The sequence below is a fragment of the Grus americana genome, chromosome 3 (assembly GCF_028858705.1).
Source record: "Grus americana isolate bGruAme1 chromosome 3, bGruAme1.mat, whole genome shotgun sequence".
Taxonomy (NCBI): Eukaryota; Metazoa; Chordata; class Aves; order Gruiformes; family Gruidae; genus Grus; species Grus americana.
The window spans coordinates 87,521,041-87,536,354 of record NC_072854.1 but is presented as its reverse complement, the minus strand read 5'-3'; the positions used below and the strand labels follow the sequence as shown (position 1 = coordinate 87,536,354).

At 39.9% G+C, this 15,314-nt stretch overlaps 1 protein-coding gene across 7 annotated transcripts in view; it reads left to right on the top strand.

Moving 5' to 3' along the window:
• The window catches only part of SMYD3 (SET and MYND domain containing 3), a 425,811-nt gene that overhangs the window by 234,433 nt on the left and 176,064 nt on the right, over window positions 1-15,314 (top strand). Inside the window, exon 1 of one of the 7 annotated variants that reach the window (XM_054818824.1) lies at window positions 13,844-14,090. The exons of the other annotated variants lie outside the window; for them this stretch is intronic. The gene's annotated coding sequence lies outside the window, so the exon portion shown is untranslated. Of the gene's footprint in view, window positions 1-13,843; window positions 14,091-15,314 lie in introns of those variants that run through there. 7 annotated transcript variants of the gene reach the window in all.

Below are 15,314 nucleotides of genomic sequence, written 5' to 3'. Positions count from 1 at the left end.
CGGTGCGGGCACACTTGGGCTGGCGCGCAGGCACCAGCAGCGAGGGGCTAGTTCCCAGCAGCCCGGAAGTGCCAGGGTGAGCGCTCGTTCCCCAGCCTCATCCCAGCTCCGAGTCAGCGAGGATTGCAGTAAGTCGTTATGTGTTGAGGTTACTCGGTGACAGGCTTTCTGCTGCTTTTCACCTTCATCTTTACAAAGCCCATACAAAACTAGTTTGTAACTGGCACATAGGCTGTTTTAGAGATGAAGGCTGCCATTTGTGTCTTTTGAATACTGACACACATCATTACCTGGTTAGAGATTTAAGGAAGAAGCTACCGTTTAAGGAAGAAACTGTCAGTGATGAGAACATTTGAACTTCATTGAACAAAGTGATGTTTATATTTCCCAGATTATATGCCCCCTTTTTTGTATGTAAGTTTGGTGAAAATTCACCAGTGCATTCTGAACAAATACGAAGATCGCGATGAGAATTATGACATTATTTTAGGAGGTGATGCTGCCCAGCGATAGCACTTTCAGTGCTCTTGCAAATTTCTCTTGGTTGTGCTTTATGTTCAGTTTGTGATACCAGTGAATGTATAACAACACAGCTCTCCTAGAAAATCAAAATCTTTGTGCAGGGATAGAAACAACACTTTGTTAAGCCAGAAGAAAAGAATGAACATTGTGCCATAGGTCTGGAAAATTATTTCCAGATTAGGCAGATGCACTCACGATCATGTTCAAGTACTTGAAGAAGTACTGAAGTGTCGGGTTCTGTGAATACATGTATTGCACTGAAATATCTAGTAGAAATAAAGAAATGTTTACAATACCTGATCAGTAAAATAGTAGATTAAGAATGAATGGAGGGATAGTTTTGAACTCTACTATTCCAAGGAATCATAAAAATATGCTGTTTTGAAGGTGACCTAGTCTAAGCTTCTGCTTAGAAGAGGGCTATTGCAACTCAGGACCAGATCAGCCATTGCTTTGTCTGAATGACCCTTTTGCAGGACAGAAACTCTCAACCTGTTTAACAACCTATTCCAGAGCTGCTAGGGAAAACATTTTTCCAAATGTCCAACCTGAACCTCTGAAGCTGCAAATTGTGTTTGTTGTCCTTGCACTGCCTGTGCTACCAAGAGGAGTTTGGTGGTGGTGTCCTAACAATTGCCCTTCAAATAGTTGTAAGCAGTTATTAAGTCACCCTGTGGTTTCCTCTTCACCAAACTTAGCATGCCGAGCTCCCTCAGCCTCTCTGCATAGGGTGCGTGTGTTAGGTACCTTACCCTGGTGGCCCTTTGTTGGACATTTCCCACTTTCTCTGCATTCCTCTTGAACTGAGGGTCTCCCAGGGCTGCCTCACCACTTGCTCCCCTTGGTCTGCTGCCCCTGTCCTCCCAACACAGTTCAGTGTGAAATTTGTAGCCTGGTGTCTACTGTAACATCACAGGCATTTTCTTAAGGGCTGCTGCTTGGTAAGGTATTTCCCAGCCTGTGTCTGTGTATGGGGTTATTCCACTCCGGTTGCAGAATTCTGCATTTTTTCCCTACTGAAGGTCATGACAGTTCTGTCGGTCAATCCTCAAGTTTATTGAAGTTCTCCTGGACTGAGGCTCTGGCATTCACCATGTCAGCTACTCTCCCTAGCTTAGTGCCATCTGAAGGTTTGCTGTTAACCTCCTATCTTAGTGGAGGTCATTCTGTAAAAGCCTACTGATAAAGTCCATCCTGTTATTTTTATTTTGATAGCCTCCTAAGATTCTCAGCAATGCTTTTAGGAGGAAAAACCTCCATTATATGTAACATACTTCTACTTTTCTAAAGAGAAGGAAGGACTCAATTAGTAGTAAAGCAGAATTTGGTATTTTATTTCTTATATGGAGATGATGTAGATATATTTAGGTTAATGTATGAAATTTCATAAATTTTTTTCCCCCAAGAATATTTTCTGTTGTCTTTATTTCACTGGCTAATATGAACACTCTACTGTCTCTAGATTTAGATAGAATTTATTGTGGTTTTGAACAAGAAATGTTTGGTTTGTGAGAAAGCAATGTGATTTATGTTAAGAAAGTATTTTCAGGTTAGACTCTAAGTCTCCTCTAGATCAGAAATGCCAGCATCACATTTGGCCTTCTAAAATCTTTATCAGGCATCTTAACTAGTTTCCACACATTTGTGTGAGTTTGTATTATTTGAAGCACTATTTGACAATTTTAGTCTAAGGGACACTGGCTGAATTTCTGTACTATGTTAAAAATGTGATATAGTAGAATTTTGTACTGGGGCAAAGGAATGCATCTTTGATTTTTTTTTTTTTTTGAGATATTGTTTATCTTACATGCTAGCCCCAAGCCAGACATGCATTTATTAAACTCTTTATATTCGCAAATTTTAATTTACGTCAAGGAAGAAACCCCTGGCAAAACATGAAAGCTGCTTTAATCTAATGTATTTGTTGTTATGGTGTGGTTTTTGTTGTTTAACTCTCATTATTTGAACCCATTAACTAAATGACCAAGTGGTTCCAGCTCTCAGTTTATGAGCTAGATGATGGATGTTGCAGTATTATAGCCATTATTCTGAAGTAAAGTGTTATTTTTTACAAGTTGAGAACTGGTGCTTTGTGACTGAAAAATGGTTGTTGTACATCATGAGCATGTTAATGGAGCCAGAGGGAAGAGGAAGGTCCTGAGAAATTGAGAGGAGGCCCTTCGAGGCTTTCTGTAGGAGCTCATGGAACTGAGCCCAGTGACAGCCCCATGTTGAGCCTCCCCAGTGATGCTGGGTCCATTTGGACAGCTAAGGAAGCTTTTGGTCTCATGTGGAAGACAGGTATTTGACTCAGGTTATCACCTGAGTCCAGTAAACTTGTCTGAAGAAAAGCTTCTGTGCAGGGGTGGATTTTATGATGTGAGTCTACTTTTATTTCAGTTAAAGATCACGGTCTTCCCTTAACCTCATCGTAAGTATGAACTTCACCCTTTAATTCATCTTTATTTCCTCATGTGTTCAACACACAAATTACCATGAATACAAGGCTAAACAAGGAATGCATTTATCAAAGACTATCCAAGAAATATAGCATACTGTGTAAGCAATTGTTTGCTGGCAGTATATCAAGCCACAGTAATGGAGACTGTGTATAAGGCTCTACAAGAATGTTAAAGAAAATGAAGAAAATTACAACCCAGTTTACCCTCCTAGACCTAAAAAATCATGACTGGTCCTACAGGAAACTGGATTATAATTTATACCTACATGATTTAAATACTCAGTGTGGTTGCTGTCCAGTACTTTATGCATTTTGTTTGCGTTTTTTTGTTAAAGAAAAACCTAATGTGAGAATTTTATTATGGTGGAAGATTGCAAGCTGAACCAGATGTCACTAATTATTGTTGAGAGAGTCTGGTTTCATCATACACAGCAAAGTTGTAAAAACCCAAACCACCCAAAGAACATACTGTATCTTGCCTGGCTACTGAAATCAACAGAAACAACCATTATGGTGTTAGCTTAGATTGTACATTGTTTTGCTTTTTTTTCCCCAGAAAATGTAACCTTCTGCCCTTGCTTTAGAGAAGGAAGCAGAACAGGTTGGTATTTGATCAGAAAAACAGCATTCGGTTTAGATGATTTCTCGCAGTGATCCCTTTGCCTGCGGCTTCTTAGAGCTACACCAAATCATTGAGAAAACAACGGCAAGCGGGCTCTGCTGGTAACAGGTTTTTGACAGCAAAGCTTCAAACGAAGAGAAGGGGAGCAAGCAGGAAGAGCAGGAAAAGATTTGCTCTGTTAACCTTGCATGGGCAACAGACAGATGGCTGGAGATCAGCGTTCCTTCACCTGAAAGCCTTTGCAGTCACAGCTGCTGCCTTGAGCGCTAAGGAGAAAATGTAGGTGGCTTCCCTTTGCTTGCGTGGACAACCAGAGGGTACTCCTGACCAGGAAGACATCATGCTGGCTACTGGCTGCTTGCTGGCAGGCCGTGATGGGCTGTTTTCATATGCACAGCCTTGTGATGCTGCTGGCAGTGTCACAGCATTTTCTTTCTATTCTAGTATGCTGAAAGGACTTTGTGGATTTGCTAGTTAGGTTGATATTCTTAAATTGAAATCATGTATAGTTACATGATGATAATACAATGTTTGAGTCTGGTAACTTCTATTTTGTTTTATGTGTTTCTAATTCAACACAAGCAAACTGCATTCAGCTAAAAGTTTGTTGATTCCCTGTAAACCAAAAATGCAACCCAAACCAGCTTCTTTTGCATATTCATCTCTTGTCTTCCAAACACCAATATTTTCAAACACTAGCCACTTATGATAAGCCTCTGAAAGTAGATGTTTATAACGGAAGCCAGATTTTTAAGTAAAAAGCAGATCTGTGGTCTCTGTTACCCTCTCCACAAAAGATTGATGACTCGTTTAGCTTTATACCAGTATAAGTGGAGCATGACATTAGCCTTAAAAAAGACCAGCTTGATACCTCATGGAAATATTGAGATACTTTAGACTGAACCATTTCTTTTGGATCAATACATGCATGGTCCATCATAAGGTCAAATCCTATCCTCAGATTTTTTCAATCCCCCTGAACCCAAAACAATATTGACAATATTGTTTCTAAACACAGTAGAATGAAGCTTCCCTTTAAAGTCCCCTTTCGTAACAACCCGTAGCATAAATGAGTTTAATTTTATTCTCAGTTACGCCTGTATGGTGTCACAGGCAACACTAGAAAAATGTATACCATCGTGCTGGAGGAGGGAGGAGGAAGGGGTTTTTTTTCCATTGGGCAGTTCCGGGCATTTCCTCTCCTTTACTCTCTCAAAAAATCTCTTATTTGCTGATGGGCTACCAATGTTGTTCTCAAGTATATGTGGAGAAGAACATAAGTTTAAATAGCGTACTATATAAATTGCATATTTTTGGTCTCTTCAACACCTTTAGCTTGGAGGTTCTAGATTACTCCTCTCCATTGTCTCTGGTTATGGAAAAAGCCTGCAGACGTAGTGCTGAGCAAGAGCTGATATTCGCTGTCTTGTAGAAACATGTGCAGATTTACCTGACGTTAATACAGAGGAAGCAGTCAAACCTTTGCAGTGAACTTGTGTGTCCAGGGGTGCTTTAACCCCAGCTGGCAACGAAGCACCACACAGCCGCTTGCTCACTCTTTCCCCCCAGCAGGATGGCAGGAAGAGAACTGGAAGGGTAAAAGTGAGAAAACTCATAGCTTGAGATAAGAACAGTTTAATAATTTAATAATAATAATAATGATGATGACGATGATGTAATGAAAAGGAAAATAACAGAGAGAGGGAAATACAACCCAGAAAGACAAGTGACGCAAATGAAAACAATTGCTCACCACCAACCAGCCAGTCCCCGAGCAGCGGCCCCCCAGCCAACTTCCCCCTAGTTTTATATGCTGCGCATGACGTCATATGGTATGGAATATCCCTTTGGTCAGTTGAGGTCAGTTGTCCCAGCTGTGTCTCCTCTTAATTTTTTGTGTACCCCCAGGCTACTCGCTGGTGGGGTGGGGTGAGGAGCAGAAAAGACCTCAGCTCTGTGTAAGCACCCCTCAGCAGTAACGAAAACATCCCTGTGTTATCAGCACTGTTTCCAGCACAAATCCAAACCAGAGCCCCTACTAGCTACTATGAAGAAAATTAACTCTATCACAGCCAAAACCAGCACAAGCTGTTTCACTCTCCACGGGTCGGTGGGGTGATTGGCAGCAGATGACGCCATCCTTCACAATGCTGGTCAGGACCAAGTCACCCATTTCCCTTGGAGAGTAATTCCTTCTCTCAGGATGACATCTCTCTTACCAGCCTCTATCTGTGCATGTCATGCAGTTCTCACCATGACTGAGAAGCATCTGCCTCTGCATTGACTGCTTTTTTAGGACATCGAAACTGTTTAAAGTTGAAATGCTAGAACCACCATTGGAAAATTTGTCTGCTGGTGAGCTTGGTCGACGGCAATAGCCCTAGAGCCATCTTGAGCCGATGGAAACAAGTCCTCCTGAAATCAAAAAATAAATTCCACTGCCCTTCTTTTCTTCCATCAGTATAATTTAGACCTCATTAATATTTTTGTTGATGTGTTGCTGTACATTTACCTTGGCAGTCCAAGCATGATGGGGCTGTAAGCCAGTTTGGGGGTGTTAGCCACAAGACCTCAAGGGGACATGCCTGAGATTTGCTACCAAAACTCCTTCTGGGTAAACGTCTCTGCCTTAGGGATTACAGAGCAAGTGTCAGTGAACTCCACTGTGGATTCTGCCAGCAGCTCTGCAGCAGGACACCGCAGTGATCCTTGTCACAGCTGCAGGGATCCTTGTCGCAGCCGCAGTAGTGATCGTTGTCAGAGCCAGCGCTGCTGTCACAGTGCTTCGAAATAACCGCGGCAGCCGCAGCCTCTGCCAGCTCCATCTGGGCCAAGGCCGCACGCGGACAGGGAGCACAAGCCCAGCAGTAGTGTGTGGTCTGAAGTCATCAAGGTGGCCCCAAAGAGGGTGTGCTCACCAGAAAGCATTAGAGCTTGACCGGTTATCGCCTGCTACATCACCGTGTTGGTTTGAACATAACAGCAGGCACCCAGACACAGATGAACTCCTTGGCGGGGGAGAAAAGGCTTTCCTCAGGGCAGCTCTGCCTCCATGGGCGCTGGTGGCTCTGGAGAGGTAAAGGGGTGTTAAGGGACAGCTATTAAACTTCCTAATATTATGCAGGTTCACTGTTTTTGAGTTTGAATCCAGCTCTTGAGTTTTTCAAATGTTGAGAAACTGAAGAGGACAAAATACGGTAAAACACATTTATGAATGCACATGCCTGACACTGCATGCCCTTTACAATTTGTGTCTTTCCTGCTGGCACAGGACTGATTATAAAGACTATTAAAAGGCACTTCAAGGTATATTAAAATCTTATGACTTTTTGTCATGCATCACTGTTCCTAGACAAAGCTGTAAAAAGTATTACAGAGTACAAAAGGCAGTCCATTTCTAATGTCATCGGTAGTCATTTGCTTTACTGACTATAGTGTCCTATAAGACAAGTTTTATTAACCTCAAGAGTAAATGTCCTTAATGTGTGCCTGCACTGGATAGTTTATAGGGGTTTTGCAGCTAAGTGTGCTTGCCTGGTGGTGTCCCGCTTTTATCCGCGCTTCCCTCAGTATTGCGATGCAGCGCTGCAAATCTGAACAGCAAAAAGTGTCTCTGGAGTATTAGCAGCTGTTGCGTAGCAGCCATATTAGCCACAGATTTCACTGCTTGGAAGTGAACAATAACAAGCAATCTTTGTGATAATGGTTGCTCAAGTTGCTTCTTTATACAACTGGAAAAGATCTTTCTGTTTGATTCTGAGGTAGTGTTTCTGTATCTCTTTATCAAGAGACATTCAAAGTACTTCCATTTCCCCCTTGGAAAATGGAAGTGATATTTGTTTATTAATTATACAGAATACTAGCAAGGGCTATATGTATAGTACTGTAATTATTATAGGGAAGTGAATCCAGTTTTTTTCCCTGTGTATGTTGAAGTCTTATTTATAGGGGAATTGTTCTAATCCCTCTTCCAAAGATTATTTTCAGTCTGAACCTCCTCTTTTACCTTATGTGAGGACTAATGCAGCCAGTACTGCTGTGTAAGTGTGTGAATTAATCCTGTGTTCCCCGGCAACAACTTCCCTTTCCTTTCCTTATCTTTCTGAGGTGCTATGAGAGTTTGATCTGAGGCACCGTTAGTAGAACAGACATAACGATTGCATCAGTTGATTAGACACATCTCATGTATTTGCTGGACATCAGTTACTGCTCAGTAATGGAAATAGTTCAAGGGAATACTTCATGAATCTGCAGAAGAAAAGTATTATAGTTGACCAAGAAGCTAGAAACCTGGCATTTTGCTTAGAGGCACGTAGGCAAGTTTCCCGTGTCCTCACTGCAGCATGAAGGCTCCCTGGTGGAAAGGTACCCTGTCTGCTGGTTTAGGTTGCCCCGTGTGTTTGGTGTGATTTACACAACTTCCAAGGTATAGTCGCCCTTTGGATTCTCTGTGGACGATTACACTGTCCCAGGCTCAAACTGGGAGTCTCTTTGCTCAGGCTACATTTGTCTGTCTTTGCCAGAGACGTGAGCTGGTGGCTGCTGCTATGTATAAAACTTAAGAGTAATATAGTACTTAGGTATAGTAATTGGATCTGTGTGTCAGTGTGGGAAGTTCAGAATATTGTGGTTTCAAACTTCTTCACAGCTATACTAGGATTTTTTTCAACACTTATTTGCCTTATTTTTTTTTTCCCTGTGGAGCCATATTAATTACCAAATTAAATTTCTTTTTTATTATTTTTAAATTTGATGATGTTACTTTATTTTCTTGCATCTATTTAGCTCTTGCCAGAACCATTTCCAAATAACAACATAATTTAGCGGAGGAAATCAGCTCAGCTGGACTATGAAAGCTTTATTAAAAGGGCTGCTGTCTGCATGCAGTGAATATTTAATCATTGCTTTTATTTTCTCCTCTCATTTTCGATGTAGTGTATTTTATAGGTTTTAATTATATAAAAAAAATGACAAAGATAAGCTCTTTTCTTCTTTCTCTTTAGTTTTCCTAAGATAGTCCTATTTGAATTTGTCACTGAAAACTGTCTTTTACTGTTTTCAAGTTGGTTTTAGAGTCTTCCAGAATCTCAGAATTTATATTATGTTCAGCGTTGCAGATCTAGAAAAATACTGGCTCAAACCTTGATGCTGTTAAATTCAATAGACATTTTGCCATTGACTTTAACAATGCTAGCATTTACACATTTATTTTTGGGTAGGTTAATAAGTTTATGATAATGCAGGATTCTTACTGAAAATTATGTAATGTTTAGCGATTGTCATTAGTACTTACTTGTGATTACTCAAAGCAGACTTTTTTTAGCCATAGTTAACTTATGGATTACCAGCAAATAAAATTACTTAATTTAACAAGTTAGGGATTTCAAATTCTGTTAGACACGATGTAGTTTTAAAATGTATTTTTAATACCTGTCATCTCCTACAAGTAGTTGGTATAATGTATATACAACATTAGTAGAAAAAGGATTTTTCTGTTACCTATTTTAAGAGCTGTCTTTTCTCTCTTTTCTTTTCATCTGAGGATCAAATTTTAGTTTCAATTATGATTTTACTGAGAACTCTGTAAGTTATTAAACAAATAATATAGGCAAGGGGGTTTTATTTCAGACGTTAGAAGATTAAACTAAGTTCCTCTAGAAGATGGTAAGATGTCTACATTCAAACAACCTTGTCTTCTGCAGTATGCTAGATCTGAACAACATCAGCGTTCACAGTGGCCTGTCGCTCATCCATGACCTAGCAAACTGTACAAATAACAAATCAATACACTGAGCTGCACATGGCAATTGAATGATAGGATCCCCAAAACATTTACTATTTAATTCCTGCTATTGAGATTATCCTTACTGAGTGACTCCAAACAATTAGCAAACACTACATTCATCAGAAAGAGTTTGCAGGGATTTAAGTGATGATGTTCTTAAATTGCTGAACTGATTCCCACTTGCAGGCACGGTTGGTTATTTACATATGGGGACAACATCACACATGTTGGTGACAGCAGGAGCAGAGGAGTTTCACAGTTTCTGCTTATTGATGGCTCATACGGCTTGACACAAAAGCAGTGTTTTGTTGCTGAATCTTTTGCAAGAAGAAAATTTTAGGACACAGATGAAGAAGGGAGAGATATGTTATCAGCAGACGTCAATGTATATGGATCTTGAATTGATTTGTCTGCTTCCATCTAAATCCCATTCATCACAGAAACGGTCTGTCAGTGCTTGTTCTATAGAGTCAGCCAAGTTGAAGACTCACTAGAAATACTGGTTTTGTATTCCCAGGTATCTCTTTGAGATGAAAGCCGGCAAGTTTTAAGATTTGACTGTATACATTTTAAGATAAACGATTGGAAATTGCCAATAGGTCAAACAAACTTGCAACCCTTTCTTCTGTGAGTAATCTGCACCGACAGCAGTATCCTCATCATGGTCAGTCAGGTGAGGGGCACAGGGTTATTCCATATTTGTTAGAAGACTTTGTGTATGAGCTCAGGCTCTTTGCTGTTCCTAAAGACTATGTGGTGCAGCTGAGAGATTCGGAGTGTGAAGATGACTGAAATCCTCCAGCCTTACCTTGTTCAAGGTCATGTTTTACATTGGCTCAGTGAGGGCCAAGAGATTAATAGAGATTCCAGCTTTAATGCATTTTTCCTATTCTGATGCTCATTTGAGAGGTTCTGAGTGTTGCTGTTGGAGCTCTTGAGGTAGCAAAGCTTTAGTCATCCAGCAGTGGTTGCATCTGTGTACTGAGATAGCGTTTACATCAGAGCAGTAGCAAAAGGTTACCTGCCTTCACTGGTTTGTCAGGTCCAGGACTTGTACAGTGAATACTAGGTGGCTGCTAAAAATAATAATTAAAAACAGGGTATGTGGGGAGTGGAATGGGTTATAAAGATGCTAAGCTAAATTGCACATAACGTATTGTGCAAATGCATAACTACCTTCACAGCATAAAATTTGCAACATCAAAATAAAAGCCAAGGTTTGGTAGGAAACCAGGAGGCTGATTATTGATTTGCTTCTATTATGAGCATTTATACTTATATCTCTGGGTCACTGGTAGCTCTGGCAAGTTCTTAGCAGTATGGAACTGAATAAATAATCACTTATTTGCCCCTTATAATTAATTCAAATTTGGATAGCAGAGGCGTTTTTTGTTTGGTTGGGATTTTTTCCATGCATAAGTTTGTTTTCTAATTTGACACTTAACAGAATTAGAATTGATCCTGCTGTGAAAAGATGCTGGTATTAGCAGCCAGTGATGGTACTGAAAACCAAAAGTTGTCAATATTGCTTCTAACTCTTAACTGGGTCTAATTGGAGAATGGAACATCCTCTTCTTGCAAAATTCAACCTTGGTATTCTTTATCCATGCTGAAGTTAAAATGTTATGGAAAAGACAGTCTAAAAATTATAAACTCAAGAAGCTTTATGACATTGTAATTCACATAAGGTCTGTACCATGTTAAACCTCGTAACAAAAACGGTTCCATTGAACATTTTTCTATTTAGTTCCTCTATTATCATAATGCAAGCTGTATTGTGTGTTTCATTTTGTGTAGAGAAATATTATACATGCCAGAGTGTGTTGTGCTGCTATTGCTGTGAAAAGCATTGAATTTGTATATACATTTGACAGAATCAATCAGAAACAGAGTACTTCAGGATTGAAGGGCATCTCTGGATCAGAGGAGTAGACCTCTAGACCAGAGGTCATCTGGTCATATCCCCTCTCAAATCAGGGCCAGGGAGATCAGGTTTCCCAGAGACTTGCCCGGGTGAGATATCTTCAATGATGGAGATTCCACATTTCTGTTAATTATATTTTGGAAATATCATTCAGCTTTGGTTATTTGAACCCATTAATGTGCTGAGGCAAAGTCAGGTTTCCTTCAATAACATAGTTAGAGAATGATTTAATGATTCCAACACCTTTCTTAAAAAAAAAAAAAAAAAAAAAAGGGAAAAGAAAAAGTTCCAGAATGATTGTTCAAAGAGTTGCATGAAGCTAGTGTAATTATACAGCCCGTAACACACTCCTTCCCCTGTCGCACCCTGAGTGAACAGGCTGTGAACAACCGAGTGACACACGGGCTGAAGGGAAGAAATGCTTTCCTTTCAGTTTTTGCCCTGGTTGAGAGGAGGAAGAAAATAGTTCAGTCACTTCTGGTATGGTTTCTTGGGTCTTGTCAACTTCTGCTGTGATCTGATGGAAGCAGATTAGTTTCTATCATGCAGCTGCCATGAAACCCTTTCTCGCAAGAAAGTTTTCTCCCAGACTTTTTTGTTCTGCAGAAACCCAGGAAAGGAGTTGGGGGTGTCCTTTCTACAACTCTGAAGTGAACGCGTGTGTGCAGCCTTGAGTGCATAAAGTCCCAAAGAATTGGGACGGTACGTCTACAGTCCAATTCGTTTAATTTTATCTGCTTAAGATAGGTTCAACACTGTGAATATTCCAGTTCATGACTGGGCTATGTGGAAAGTAACATTCCCACCTGAACTTTGGGAGCTGAACAGTGGTCTCATCACATGTGGGCTTTTCTTTTTTCTTTTTTAGTGGACCTCGGTGTGACATTTTGCCTGGCCCTTTGAGTTCACACGTAATACTCTACTCTCCCTGTCGCTGGTATGTAGGTACGGAGCAATGATTTTAGGCTGCCTTCACATTCAAGGGACTAAGGAAGCGGCGCACCGCTTACTATTTTTCTGGCATAAAGGGAGGGTTTAAAATGAGCAGAAATCATAACGGAACTTGTATTAGGTTTCTACATGCATTTTTCATCACCTGAAAAAAATTGTCTTCACAAACTAACTTTTTAATGAGAAAGCTTCTAGTGTTGCTGGTAGCAATGAGTGTCTAACTACCTATAGCACTTCTTGTTAGTTCATTAAAAGGCTACCCTTCCTAATTACATTTGCATGTCTTTCCATAATTTGTACAGACCTCAGTAATTAAATAGGTGATAATCTGTCAGCAGAATTGCAAAAGACCTTGATCCTTAAATATGCAATCCCTCTGGCAGTATTTACAGTTATGTAATAGTATGTTGCCTTTCTTACTTGATTTTTAACTGAATATTAGATGCTGTTGCTCATATTATGTTCACAAATGGTGTATCATGGAATGGATGAAGACACTTTGGGGCGGATATAGGCAATCTGTCCTCTTGCTCCCTGGTCATTCCAAAGACAGATCTTGTTTTCGGTTTAGTTATTTGAAACTGTCAGTGTTTTTATTTCACTAATAAGTCATTTTAAAATCTAAAATGAAGGTTATTTTTCGCTGTTTGAAGGCCGGTTCTCTTCGTGATCCTTTGGTGGTGAAAAGATGGTGAATGAAACGTGTATTAGGTACCTGCAGTGTAATTTCTAAAGGTGCAGAGGTGAAGCTGGGGAATTGGTGCTCACCGTCTGAAAGTCAGAGCACAGATTAAGTTGCATGACTGGGAGTGCTCAGGGCTTACAGTGCTGCTCTAAGTACATTTACCTTTTTTCTCTTTCCTTCAGACAGATAGAAAAATAAGATGTCCTAATATATTTTTTTTTCATCTTTTTTTTCACCTGGTCTTCAGTTTTAGCGTGATTTTACCTCTTCTTTAATACTCATGTGACTTAGATGGGTTTTTTTCTGTATTTCATGTGGGAAATGCCTCTAAAGGCATTCATTTAAATATAACAATTTCAGCGCATTGCGCTCTGAATAATTCAGAGCAACACGATCCATCATTAGATGAAATCTGTGCATGCTTATCAGTGCAGTGGCTCACTTTCTGGTCACCTGAAAAGCCTTCAGATTCTCACCTGTGAGTTATGCAGTCATCAGTGCTCAGTTTCTAGCAACATCCCCAGGTCTACGTATGCCGCCCGCTCTTAGCTCACCAGCTCCCCTCTTAGTCTTCCCTCAGAGCAACACAGGGTGATTATCTTTCTAACTCCTTTAGGTTAGCACATTTAAGATCGGACTTGGAGAGCAAGTTCACAGATTTACATCTGCATCCTTATCTTCTGAAATATTTTAAAAGTATGCCATTTTAGCACTATATTGTGCATTCTGTCCTCAGAACAAGGAAGCTCAACTGGAACAGGGAGAAAGGAAAACGACTGCCGTGTTCCGAGTTAACGTTCGTCCCTGCTGGGACACGTCTGACACAGAGCGCCGTGAAAGTAGTGCAAGTGGTGCAGGAAGGCACTTTGCTGAGGTCAGAAAGAGAGATCACAAGTTGCAAGAGTGGTTTATGACCACCTGCCTGGACAAAGTGGTTTCATCCGGGCTTTCTGCTATCAGAATTGTCTCTGCGGGGTTGGGCAACTGTTCGCAGCATCCTCTTTAAAGTTATTTCAGTTTATGCACATGTTGCAAATAAAAATAAAATAGGAGAAAATAAGAGGGAGTATCTTCCTTTCCAGAAAAACTCGTCTGATTCCTCCAAATCACTCCTCTTTTGCAAAGGGGCAACCATATGTGGTAAATAACAAACAGTAATGATAAAAAAGCTAAGGAAAGTTAGATAAGAAACATATATTGAAAAAATACAATTATTAAGGTCTGAGTGTTTTCATAGTGTGCAAAACCACGTACTTTATAATTTCTACTATTCAATTTTTTTAAATCATATTTCATTAAAAAATGATTTATTCTCTTGAAGGGATGTATCTGCTGCTTATTACACATATCAGTATTCTATGAGCTTGAGTGTTGCGCTGAGTTTCATGTTAGATTGTTACGCAGTGCCACCATTATATTTAAAGAAAGTCTCCATTTTAAAAAAGCATAAAAATTATTGGCTGTTAACTGTACTTAGCAAAGGTTTTCTGCATTTCTCCGACAGACTTTATGAATTTTAGGCTTGCACTCTTTTTTGCTCTCATGTGTATCGAAGCGACGATATAATTGATATATGTGTGTATTTATCTGGTGAGGAGCTCCTTTCTTCCAGCATCTTCAGAGCTTGCCAGCATCGCTAGTAGAAGAGCAGGAAGAAATTCAGCTTTTATTTTCTGTACCACATTGATAAATGAACAGCAGAACCTTGCAACCAGCTAATATTACACGGTATGCTGACTGTTACGTTAGGTGTAAAGAGCTGGTTTAGCAGGATTTTTGAGTATAAATCAAGTGACTTGTAAGCAGATGATACACAAAATATATAGCCTGCCTAGTATTTTCCCCGGTACTCATATGGAAGTGACAATAGAGTTCCTGCTCTTCAGTTCAGGTGTTTTATAAACTTGCCTACCTTCTTGCTATCAAAAAATTGGCACGAGGAATTCAGATTGGGTGCCTGTGTTATTAGAGAGAGTGAAAAGGATTGCTTTTCGAGTGATGCTGCGATGGTATGCAATGGAGCATAACTCTTGTTAAAGGGTTGGGTTAAAGCTAAAAACAAGCTTAAAACCATTACCTTTTAAAAACATATTTTGCTGCTTGCATGAAAGTTGTTGGCTTTTTTTAACCTTGTGACTCCTCATTGTGCTTCAGACATAATTCATATCAAGGTTTTAGGAATTATTGTTACCTAGGCTACCCTGGCCCCCATCAGTGCCATGCCAATACAGTCTTTGTATGAGATGCCTAGAGCCACTCAAAGTTATACTTCTAGAAATGGCAATAATATTAAATAGATAATATTAAAGGTAGAAACTTCTGGCATTTCCTAACATTTTTCCCCTATGACTATCAAGGGGAAGA